We start from the raw sequence: 12,389 nt of genomic DNA on the forward strand, positions 1-12,389 counted from the left end.
TTCCATTTAATCCTTTGGGCCCCCTTATCAAAGATTAGATGTCCATAGGTGTTGGGATTTATTTCTGGGCTTTCAATTCTGTTCCACTGGTCTGTGTGCCTATTTTTGTTCCAGTACCATGCTGTTTTGATGATGATGGCTTTATAATATAGTTTAAGGTCTGGGAGTGTGATGCCTCCATTTCTGTTTCTTTTCCTCAAGATGGTTTTGGCAATTCTAGGTGTTTTCAGGTTCCAGATAAATGATTGTAGTGTTTGTTCTATTCTCTTAAAGAAGCTTGGTGGAACTTTGATGGGTATTGCATTAAATTTGTATATGGCTCTGGGGAGAATATTCATTTTAATGATATTTATTCTTCCAATCCATGAGCATGGGATATCTTTCCATTTCTTGGTATCAGTTTCTATTTCCTTGAGTAGTGACTCATAGTTTTCAGCATACAAGTCTTTCACTTCTTTGGTCAACTTTATTCCTAGGTATTTGATTGATTTTGCTGAAACAGTAAATGGGAGTGATTTCTGGATGTCTTCTTCAGATTTAGTGTTTGCATAAAGAAGTGCCACTGATTTTTGTACATTGATTTTGTAGCCTGATACCTTGCTATATTGCCTAATAACTTCCAGTAATTTTCTGCTGGATTCTAGGTCTTTCTATGTATACTATCATATCATCTGCAAATAGTGAGAGTTTGACTTCTTCCCTTCCAATCTGTATTCCTTTGATTTCTTTCTCTTGCCTGATTGCTATGGCAAGATCTTCCAATACTATGTTGAAGAGTAATGGTGACAGTGGACAGCCCTGTCTAGTCCCCGATCTGAGGGGGAATGCTTTCAGCTTCTGTTCAGGACACTTCTCTATATAAACTATTCCTCAAGGAGGATGACCTTGGCCTGAATAAAAAAAAAACATTAAAGGAATTTCTGTTGGGAGTATTTTTGATTCTTCCATTATATGCTGCATTTTTTTTTTTCTGTATAAGAGGTTATGGTAGAGATGGTATTTCTTGCTATAGATAGCCTAGATAGCCACTAACCTTTTTTTTCCTTAATGGAATAGAATGGAACACATTTCCATCAAAAATCTTTGTTAAGTGAATTGCTTTATTTTTCTTGTTTTAGTATTATTCACTTGGCTAGTTGAGATTGTGTTACTTAATAAAATATGAGATAAAATATTGAAAAAATAACAATAAACTAACCATTTATTCCTCCCTTTCTCTTTCTTTCTTTCTTTCTTTCTTTCCTTTTTTCTATTTTTCCTTCTTTCCTTCCTCCCTTCCTTCTTTTTATTACCAAAACATGGTTCTGCTCTGGATTAAAAAATTGTTTTTGTCCACAGCATAGCTCAACTGTGGCTTTTGCAAGTGCTGGTGGTTGAACCTGAGACCTCAGAGTCTCAGGCATGAAAATATTTTTTATAAGCATTATGCTATCTCCCAGACTTTATACATTTCTGATAGATCATTATACTACTTTGTAGAAAAAAGGTGACATATACTAATAGAAAATAACAGTTACACTATGTATTTTGTGCTGAACATACTATTTTTACTTCAATTATAGATATGCAGACATATGACAGCATTTTTATATCATTGATTTTACTTTTAAAATAAATGGTTTTCTCCATAATTTGATCTCATTAGTATGTAGTAGCCATTGCTGTTTGTTTTTACAATGATATATCTGCAATTTGACATAGGATATGCTAATCATGTTTGACAGTAATATAAGATATAACATCAAAATTGCCAATTTATAACTAAGAGGATAGAAGTCATAGGCAAGCTTACTCAGTAAATAGTAGATTGTGTTTCTTTCTCTTTATATTTTATCCAATTATTTGTCTAACTATTTAGAATAGTGGGGATATCATACAGGCATTTATCAAAACATTGACTACCTGGTAATTTAATGGAAAGAGTAGTATATTTACAAACTAGGGAATTAAGAGAAGTGACAAAGTGGAGACAATGGTTTCAAACTTAGTAAGACTGGGGAAAATGTATAGAAAACTCATAAATTCAGGGACTCCTTGTATGTGTAAATCTCTTAAGACATTTTATTTTCAGTCAAGAATAATGAAACAGTCAAATAAGCAACAAAATTTGAAATAGGTTATTGTTAGAGCATAGTCTTTGCATGCCTGAGGGCCCATGAATACCAGGCTCAATTATAGGCACTACTGTATTCCAGAGTTGAGCAGTATTCTGGTCTTTCTTTCCTAAAATACCTTTAATAAAAATTTATAAAATGATACACCTTCTCGCATACAGTCTAGGTTTTCTGTAGAGTGACATCACAGGCACACTTACCTCATCTTATATCCTTTTCTGTTCAATTTGTTCATTCTCCCAACTTCTTCAGAGGCTATTTGTCATGGGCCAGACAGTTTGAAAGGGGCCATGTAAGATAAGAGATATGCATTCCTTGTGTAATGATATTCCAGGGAGAGAGAATAGTCTCAGCAAAGGTACAGAGAGAGAAATTTTTTTTTTTTTTTTGCTGAAGGATGTATGGATATTAGTGACTATACCCATTAGAGATGCAAAAAGTTAAGAGGATGGGTGATGGTGCACTTTGTTAAGCACACATGTTACAATGTGCAAGAGCCCAGGTTCAAGCCCCTGGTTCCCAACTGCAGGGGCAAAGCTTCACAAGTGGTGAAGCAGGGCTGCAGGTGTCTCTCTATCTCTCTCCCTCACTATCTCCCCATTTGATTTCTGGCTGTTTCTATTCAATAAACAAACAAACAAACAAACAAACAAATAAATAAATAAACTTAAAAAACAAAACAAAGAGATGCAAAAAAAGTTAATATGAAATTGCTGAATGTTGGGGCCAGTCAGTGGTCCACCCAGTAAAGAACACATGTTACCATGTACAAGAATTCAAGTTCAATCCCCCAGTCTCCACATGCAGGGGGAAAGCTTCCATGAGTGGTGAAACAGTGTTCTCTCTTCATATCGATCTCCCACTTCCCTCTCAATTTCTGTTTCCATTAAAAAAAAACAAAAAGTGGTCCAGGAGGTGGCGCAGTGGATAAAACATTGGACTCTCAAGCATGAAGTCCTGAGATCAATTCTTGGCAGCACATGTACCAGAGTGAATGTCTAGTTCTTTCTCTCTCTCTCTCTCCTCCTATATTTCTCATTAATAAATAAATAAAATCTTTTTAATAAATAAGAAAAAAGAAGAAGAAAGAGAGAAAGGAAATAGAAAATGGCCACTAAGTCGAATCTTTTTGCAGGCACAGAGCCCCAGTAACCTTGATGACAAAAAAAGAAAATCAAAAAAGAATAATAAACAAACAAAAAATTATGTAATGTCCAATGGAATACTACTCAGGTTTAAAACTGGTGATTTCACTTTCTTTACCTCATCTTCGTTGGAGCTTGAAGGAGTCATGCTAAGTGATATAAGTCATAAAGAAAAGGATGGATATGGGATAATCTCACTCATATACAGAAATTGAAAAATAAAAACATAAGAGAAAACACAAAGCAGAACTTGAACTGGGTTTGGTATATTGCTCCATAGTAAGACTTTGGGGTGGACAGGGGGAGGGTGTAGGTTCTGGAACATGATGCCAGAGGAAGACCTAGAGAAGGTTGAATTGTTATGTAGAAAACTGAGAAACGGGGTGGGGGTAGATAGCATAATGGTGATGCAAAGAGACTTTCATGTCTGAGGCTCCTAAGTCCCAGGTTCAATCCCCTGCACCACCATAAACCAGAGCTAAGCAGTGCTCTGGTTTAAAAAGAAAAAAAAAAAAACTTGAGAAATGTTACACATGTACAAACTACTGTATTTTACTGTTGACTTTAAACCATTAATACCCTCAGTAAAGAAAAATTTAAAAAAGCTCACAACACACACACAAAAGATAAAGTTGGGGAGAGGGGAAATAGCAGAACTGAGCAGTGCTCTGGTCTCTCTCTGTATCTTTCTCTCTCTCATTAAAATAAAATAAATAAAATAAATTTTTAAATTTTTAAGAAGCACAAAAATGTGTATTGTCAGGCTGAAAGATTTAACTACTTTTCCAGGTGGTAGGGGGCATGGAAATTACAGTGAAATGACTTAGACGACTTACTTCCCACTTTGCCTGAGACAGTTCAGGTTTGCAGCACCCTCCAGGTACAATTGTAATAATTATCAGTGCTTCTCACTTCTCAAGGTTTGAATAATAAAGTATATAGTGTGCATACACATCATGGAACTAACATTTCACTCGAATAAGATTAGAACAGTGGTATATAGTTTGGCATAGAAGGGAGACTTGTGCAGGTTAATTACTAAGACAGCATATTTGTCTGGTTTGGATCTGCTGATTACTTGTTAGTAAACATTTTACAGTAGTTATACATCACGTCTTGACCTTATAACACATCAACAAATTAAATACCATGCCATATTATAAATGCAGATATTTATTTATTTATTTATTTATAAAAAGGAAACACTGACAAAACCATAGGATAAGAGGGGTATAACTTATGGTAAATTCTCACCATAAGAATTCCGTATTCCATCCCCTCCCCTGATAGCTTTCCGATTCTTTAACCCTCTGGGAGTATGGATCCAAGGTCACTGTGGGATGCAGAAGGTGGAAGGTCTGGCTTCTGTAATTGCTTCGCTGCTAAACATGGGCATTGACAGGTTGATCCATACTTCCAGCCTGCCTCTCTCTTTCCCTAGTGGGGTGGGGTTTTGGGGAATCGGAGCTCCAGGACACATTGGTGGGGTTGTCTGTCCAGGGAAATCTGGTTGACATCATGGTAGCATCTGGAACCTGGTGGCTGAAAAGAGAGTTAACATACAAAGTCAAACAAGTTGCTGACTAAAAGTTGTATCAGGGAAGAGAGTAGCTCCCAAATATGGGAAAGGGGTATGAATACTGTTGACTGTAAATCCCATCCATTTGATCTGATCTGGGGCCCATATTCAGCTTAGGAGCTTATGTGACCTTTGCATCCCTGTAGCAGTTTTTTTTTTTAACTATTAGATTTTATAAACATAGCATTTGGAGTGAGGAAATTAATAAAAGAATATGTGGACATTCCCACTGAATTATAATCTATTTAGAACTGTTAAAAATTGAGATTTAGGGAGCCGGGCGGTAGCGCAGCGGGTTAAGCGCAGGTGGCGCTAAGCGCAAGGACCGGCATGAGGATCCCGGTTCGAGCCCCCGGCTCCCCACCTGCAGGGGAGTCGCTTCACAGGCGGTGAAGCAGGTCTGCAGGTGTCTATCTTTATCTCCTCCTCTCTGTCTTCCCCTCCTCTCTCCATTTCTCTCTGTCCTATCCAACAACGACGACATCAACCACAACAACAATAAAAAGATAAAAAGACAACAAGGGCAACACAAGGGAAGATAAAATAAAAAAAAAAAATTGAGATTTAGTTTGGGTGGAAAAGTGAATATAGTAACAAGTATGAGAAAATAATTTAGATGTAAGATAGGATTTTAGATGGAGAATTAACTCATTTAGAAACTACTTGACTCAAAAGATAAGCTAAAGGAAAAATACAGGATGATTTTTGATTTTTAAATTCATATCTGGGCCGGGGAGATAGCATGATGACTATGCAAAAGGCTTTTATGCTTGAGGCGCTGAGATCCCAGGTTCAGTCTTCTGTCCCATCATAAGCCAGAGCTAAGTAGTGCTCTTCTCTCTCTCTGAACCTTGCTCTGTCTGTTTCTCTATGTATATCTCTCACTGAAAAACAGTTTATGGGCTTGGGCGGTAGCGCACCTGGTTAAGTGTACATGTCACCACGAGCAAGGACCTGTGTTCAAGCCCCCACTCTTCACCTGCAGAAGGAAGCTTCATGAGTGGTGAAGTAGGTCTGCAGGTGTTTATCTTTCTCTCCCCCTATCTTCCCTACCCTCTCAATTTCTCTTTGTCATGTCAAATGAAAATAAAAATAAAGAAAAAAAAAAGAAAAAAGGAAAGAAAGAAAGAAAGAAATGACTATTAGCAACAATGGATTCATAATGAGTGCACCAGGCCCCAGAGATAACCCTGCTGGGAAAAAAAAAATCCATAAATGAATGAAATAAGAATTACAAGACAATTGTACAACATAGGAAAGAAGTGTTCAGGAGTCAAGTTGATAACATGATATTCAAACTGACATATCCAATGGGTATCTTGATAATTATTATTATTTTTTGCCCAGCAATTATCTTTCTCTTTAAATTTTTACATATTGTCCTATATATAGTGTTTACTATCTCTTGTATACCTTTAGATTCAGAAAAAAAGAAAACTCAGTATGAGTGAATTCATTCTTGGGTAATGTGTCATACTCTGTCATGTGTGAGACCCAAGATTAGATGCAGTACCCACTGTATGGAGGAAGCTTTTGGTATTGTGTCTTTTCCTTCCTTCTTTCCTTCCTTCCTTCCTTCCTTCCTTCCTTCCTTCCTTCCTTCCTTCCTTCTTTCCTTCTTTCCTTTTTTCTTTTCTTGTACAAATGTTACAAATAGTAATATTTGTACTGGTGATTTGATACCAGAAGGTAGGAGTTCTGGCTTCTGTAATTCCTTCTCCACTGGATTTGGGTGTTGGCACGTTGATCCATATTCCCAGATTATTTTTATCTTTCCCTAGGAGGGTAGGGCTCTGGGGAGGTGGGGTTCCAGAACAAATTGGTGAGGTAGTCTTCCCAGAGAAGTCAGGGTGGAATCATAGTAGCATCTGCAACTTGGTGTTTGGAAGGTAGCAGGACATAAAGTGAGACAAAATGGTTAATGAAGAGAAACCAAAAAAATAGGAACAGAACAGATGAGATTGGAGATTTTAGGCTGGAAGAAAGTTCAGAAGTCCATTGAAATCATGTTTCTAGGGGGCCACGACTATGGTAGTTTTTGCTTGAGTTTGATAGCTAGCATGAAGTTGGATAAAAATGTTGTCTGAGATAATGTCAGAGTAGAGAAAAGGGCTAGAAAGTTGGAATAGGGCAGATATTAGCTTTGGTGTCAGCTTAAGTTATGCTTAACATTGTTACCTTAGATATCAAACCATGTCCAACTGAATGATATATGCCACTTAAAGCAACTTTCATTAAAGACTATAAATTAAAAAGAAATCTGGTTTGATTTATATATATATATAAGGGTTAATCTATCTTCTTTATTGAAGTTCAGTTCACATTAGCAACATATTTTTTATTTTACTCTCTTCTTTCAATCCCTCAGGTGGATATAGTTGGCGTTTCTTATTTCTGAGACAGGAAATGTGAAGGGATTGTGTGAGGCAATGTTTTATCTCAACTATTAGTTTTCTTGGCTTTAATGTCTTAAATCTAGCCTCTTATTTCCTTTCCATGAACATATTTTTGCCAGTCCCCTAAATCCAAACTGTTCAGACTCTGAACTCTTTGGCCTGCCTCCTTTAGTCAGATGTTACCTCCTAAGTCTTACTAGTTTATAAAGACAACAATGAGATACCACATCACTCCTGTGAGAATGTCATACATCAGAAAAAGTAATAGCAGCAAATGCTGGAGAGGTTGTGGGGTCAAAGAAACCCTCCTGCCCTGCTGGTGGGAATGTCAATTGATCCAACCTCTGTGGAGAACAATCTGGAGAACTCTCAGAAGCCTAGAAATGGACCTACCCTTTGATCTTGCAATTCCTCTCCTGGGGATATATCCTAAAGAACCCAATACACGCATCCAAAAAGATTTGTGTACAATATGTTCCTTGAAGCACAATTTGTAATAGCCAAAACCTGGAAGCAACCCAGGTGTCCAACAACAGATGAGTGGCTGAGCAAGTTGTGTACATAATGGAATACTACTCAGCTATAAAAAATGGTGACTTCACAGTTTTCAGCCGATCTTGGATGGGCCTTGAAAAATTCACATTAAGTGAAATAAGTCAGAAACAGAAGGATGAATATGGGATGACCTCACTCTCAGGCAGAAGTTGAAAAACAAGATCAGAAGAGAAAACACAAGTAGAACCTGAACTGGAATTGGCATATTGCACCAAAGTAAGACTCTGGGGTGGGTAGTTGAGTGGGAGAATACAGGTCCTTCAGAGGACCTAGTGGGGGTTATATTGTTATATGGAAAACTGAAAAATGTTATTCAGGTACAAACTATTGTATTTACTGTCGAATGTAAAACATTAATTCTCTAATAAAGAAATTTTTTAAAAAAGAAATGCACCTTGTCTTTTGTTTTTCACCCTAATTTCTATTATCATTGCAAAAAATCTTTTTTTATTTAAATATTTTTGGGCTCCTTATCATCGGAGAGTCTGATAATATTTGTATTCAACCCAAATCACAATGTTCAAGTAGGAAAAAAAATCTTGTGAATACACAATATTTTAAATGAGGAAAATGAGCCTAGAGAGAATAGTTAGAATCTTACAGTAAATTTGCAGTTTTAATATTAGACAGCAACTGTTGTACTTTCTCTTCCACTACTTTTGTTACCATAAAAATCTCCATTATTCTTTAGCCGTAGTGTCTGTGTTGAGATAAAATTTAACAATGATTATTTTTTGGTCTTTAGCATAAACATAATCTTACCATTTCTATCTCTGTATTAGGCTTCCAATTTTTACTAAGCTTCATTTACAAATTACAGGCTATTCATTTTCACCTTAACATTTGATCTATTACAAGAGTGAAATACAATACCTACTGAAGCGATTCACAGAGAAACAAATTAAATTGAAGCTACAGAGAAATACTAAACCATCAATTTGAAAGATCACAGGGACTAAAATGATGCCGAGGAACTACCCAATGAAAAAATAGATACAGCACAAATACTCTAATATTGAGTTCCCTTAGTAATGCTCTTGGAAAATGACTGTCATCAGGGATAATTTCTATAGGTTTTTTGTTTTTTGTAGAAATTAGAACTTGAAGATTTCCCAAGAGCACAGAAGTAATTAGTTGGTAAGTTGATTTAGCAATCTTTCAAAGGAATTATTCCATATATTAAATACCCACCACTGATGCTTCAACAAGATAAAAGTTAATTTCATGTACTAACTTCAATCCCTTTTAAAAGCTAAATTAAACAAACAATAGCACAGATGCTATATCCTAATCATGATAGTTGTTGTATAAAAAAGTTCAAAACAAAACAAAGAAAAAGGAAGATTTAAAAAAAAAAAATAGTAGAATCCCAGAAGCTCAAATGCACATCTTGTCCCAACAAAAACCCACATTAATTTTCTCCTTCCCTATTGAAAACCAAAACACTATTTAAGTGCTTTACAGTTAGTCTGGTTTTGCGCAAAGCCCTTATTGAATACTTGACAAGGAAATAAATCAAGAGTTGGTGAAAAATGTTTTGTACAAAAGAGTGAGAATTCAAAATCTAGGTCAATAAATTATTCTTTTTCTCCTCCTTTTGTCTTTTTCATAGCAAACCCCAAGGAGGGAAGATTAGTCATAAATAATGAGAGAGAAAGAGTAAAAATATGATCATCTGATATCCCAGCCTGTTGTTGTGCGCGGGCCGCGGAGAAGAGAGAGAGGGGGTCCAGAGCGAAGAGGAAACACAAATCTTTATTTGCACTGGCACCTCAGAGTTGGGTGCTAGAGAGGCAGGTTGGGCCACATGGAGGTAGCAAAAATGGCTGCCTCACGCAGTAACCTTTCCTGCGTCTGAACACCGGAGTGAAGCGCTGGCAAGAGAGCAAGGTGCGGAAGAAGAAGGGCTTTTATAGGAGTAGCTTTCGCGAGAATGGGAAGGGGGAGGAGTAATCATAGCACTCCAGGATAGGATAATAACTCTTGTGAGAATGGGAGGGGGGAGGAGTAACCAAAGCACTCCAAATATCGCGGGGATATAGACAATGCCCTGAGGGCACAACATGGCTGAACAAGCACTCCGAGAATGTCCCAACTCTCGCGGGAACTAGCAGTAGCCTGAGGGGACAACATGGCAGATGTGACTGCATCGGCACAATTTCCCAGCATCTCCCCCTTTCCTTTTATCTAATGCCCACCCAGGGCAACAGTGTGTAAAGTCTATGAACTACTCAGGGTCAGTCTATGAACTACTCAGGGTCAGTCTATGAAAAACCAGCAACGTGAAGAGAAGGAAGCTGCTGTAAAATTGTCTGAAGTATCCAAAGGGTATACCAGCAAGTCCGATAGAAGTCTCAGTCCAAAGTAGGCAACTAGGGGGAGAAATGGCAGGGGATGAAATGCTGCATGAGGAAGGTCAGCCTCTGGAATTCCGCTTTTCTGTAGATTGTGAGCTGGAACCGCCAAAACATGACAGGCAAAGCAGAAGCAGGAAAGGCAGACAGACAGTAAAAAAGTTCTGTCCTTGGAGTCTGTGAATCAGGTTCTTCAGATCGCGTCAGGTGACATCTAGGGTTTTTGGGGGGTATGCCACTGTAGTCGTGCCATCTAGTGGGTGATGTCAGGGTGTGCAAGGGTCCAGATGTTTTTTTCTGGGATTCCTGTGGAAGAAACACAAACAATCTGCTTCTCGTGGTTAGCAGGGTATCTGATTTGAATGCTTTATAGAAAAAGAGGTTTGGTGCCTTAGCCAACTGAGTATTGGGGGATGTATCTTTCCTATTCATTTATTATTATATATTCATGGGGAAAAAGAACTTATCTTTAACAAAGACTCTAAGGTGTAGGGAAGCGGGATCCTTTTTTTTTTTTGGTATCTTGCCTTTTGTTGCCCTAGTTGTTTTATTGTTGTAATTATATTGTTGTTATTGCTGATATTGTGGTTGTTGGATAGAACAGAGAGAAATGGAGAGAGGAGGGGAAGACAGGGGGAGAGAAAGACACCTGTAGACCTGCTTCACCACCCGTGAAGTGATTCTTCTGCAGGTGAGGAGCCGGGGACTCAAACTGGGATCCTCAAGCCAGTTCTTGCACTTAACGCCACCTGCGCTAAACCCACTGTGCCACCGCCCGATTCCCAGGAACTATCTTTTAACATAAACTCTATGGCCATGCCAATAGCAACCTTGAGGGCACATGTGGCTCCCCACATGTCCCCCTGTCTTATATCATGTTTTGATGTTTGGCAGACTTTGTTTTGTGGCAGGGTGGACTGTGCCTGTCTTAGGTTGGGGATCAGCCTTCCGTCTTACCCGTCATTGGAACACCTGGTCATTTTTGCCCAGTAGTACCAGGTGCCCTGTCTTAGGTTGACTGGATAGCGCTAGTTTCCTCTTACCCGTCATTGGCTAGCCAGCCCTCTACATGGTGGAGGTTCTGATGGAGGGGGCAAATCCTCCACAGCAACTCAATATTCTGCCATGTCCAGCCTATGATAGTGAGTTTGTATAGGTTGCATCTTTATGGCATCAATCTATTGCTACAAAAAGGCCATGAGCTTGTTAAGAATTATAGGACCGTGGTCTGGGAGGTGTCACAGTGGATAAGGAGTTAGACTTTCAAGCATGAGGTCCCAAGTTTGATCCCTGGCAGCACATGTACCAGAAAGATATCTGGTTCTTTCTCTTTCCTCCTCTCTTTCTCATTAATAAATAAATTAAAATGTTGAAAAAAAGAACTATAGGACTTATTGTGAGCAGAAGAAGTAAAACAAGCTAGGGTCCCACAACGAAGGGTAGACAGGTAAGGAAGGGGGAATGTATCAATTGGTATGAAGAGGTGGGATCATATCTTAAGTCTAGGGGAAGCAGTCAGTGGATGTGATGTCCAGGGGAACAGCCATTTGTCTTTGGGGGTAGTAAAGGATGTCCGTGGCATGGGTGATGTTATAAAGGGAAACATCTTTAAATTGTTGGCTGACAAAGGCAGGGCTATGGTGGCAAGACAAGATGCACCAGTTAAGTGTACAAGAATATGTGAATGTTGTTAATTCACATAGGTTGGATATGGAGGAACTTCTTACAGTTTAATACCATATGAACAAATGATTCCTCATATGAAGGCTTGATAGCTGTAATCACTTACTTGTGAAAAAAAATAAAACTTGTAACAAGTTAGAGGTTTACTATAATTGACTTTGGACTATAAACAGACTCAGGTTACTTATAGAGTTAACACATGTTAGTGACAATGGTTTTAACATTTAGAGTACTTTGAGCAGATGGGTCATACAAAAATTTTTAGTCATTCAACACACCCACTCACAAAACACAACTGGCCAGTCATAACATAAGACATTCAGGGAAGAGGTAGGAGAGAGGGCTCTGTGAGCCAACTTTTGTAGGTTCTGCCATGTCATATTATGGATCCTGGGATGTATCCTGTGGCTAGTCCTCTTGTATTTCTTGTTCTTGAGGGATAACAGTGCCATCATGAGGGTATTGTCGGACATGGTGGGCAGGAACCCAGACAGGTTTAGAGTAATTATGTGGGAAAATGCATGCAAAACCTCTTCCCATGGTCAATAGAGGGTCAGTCCTTT

Source organism: Erinaceus europaeus, chromosome 4 (genome assembly GCF_950295315.1).
Source record: "Erinaceus europaeus chromosome 4, mEriEur2.1, whole genome shotgun sequence".
Classification (NCBI taxonomy): Eukaryota; Metazoa; Chordata; class Mammalia; order Eulipotyphla; family Erinaceidae; genus Erinaceus; species Erinaceus europaeus.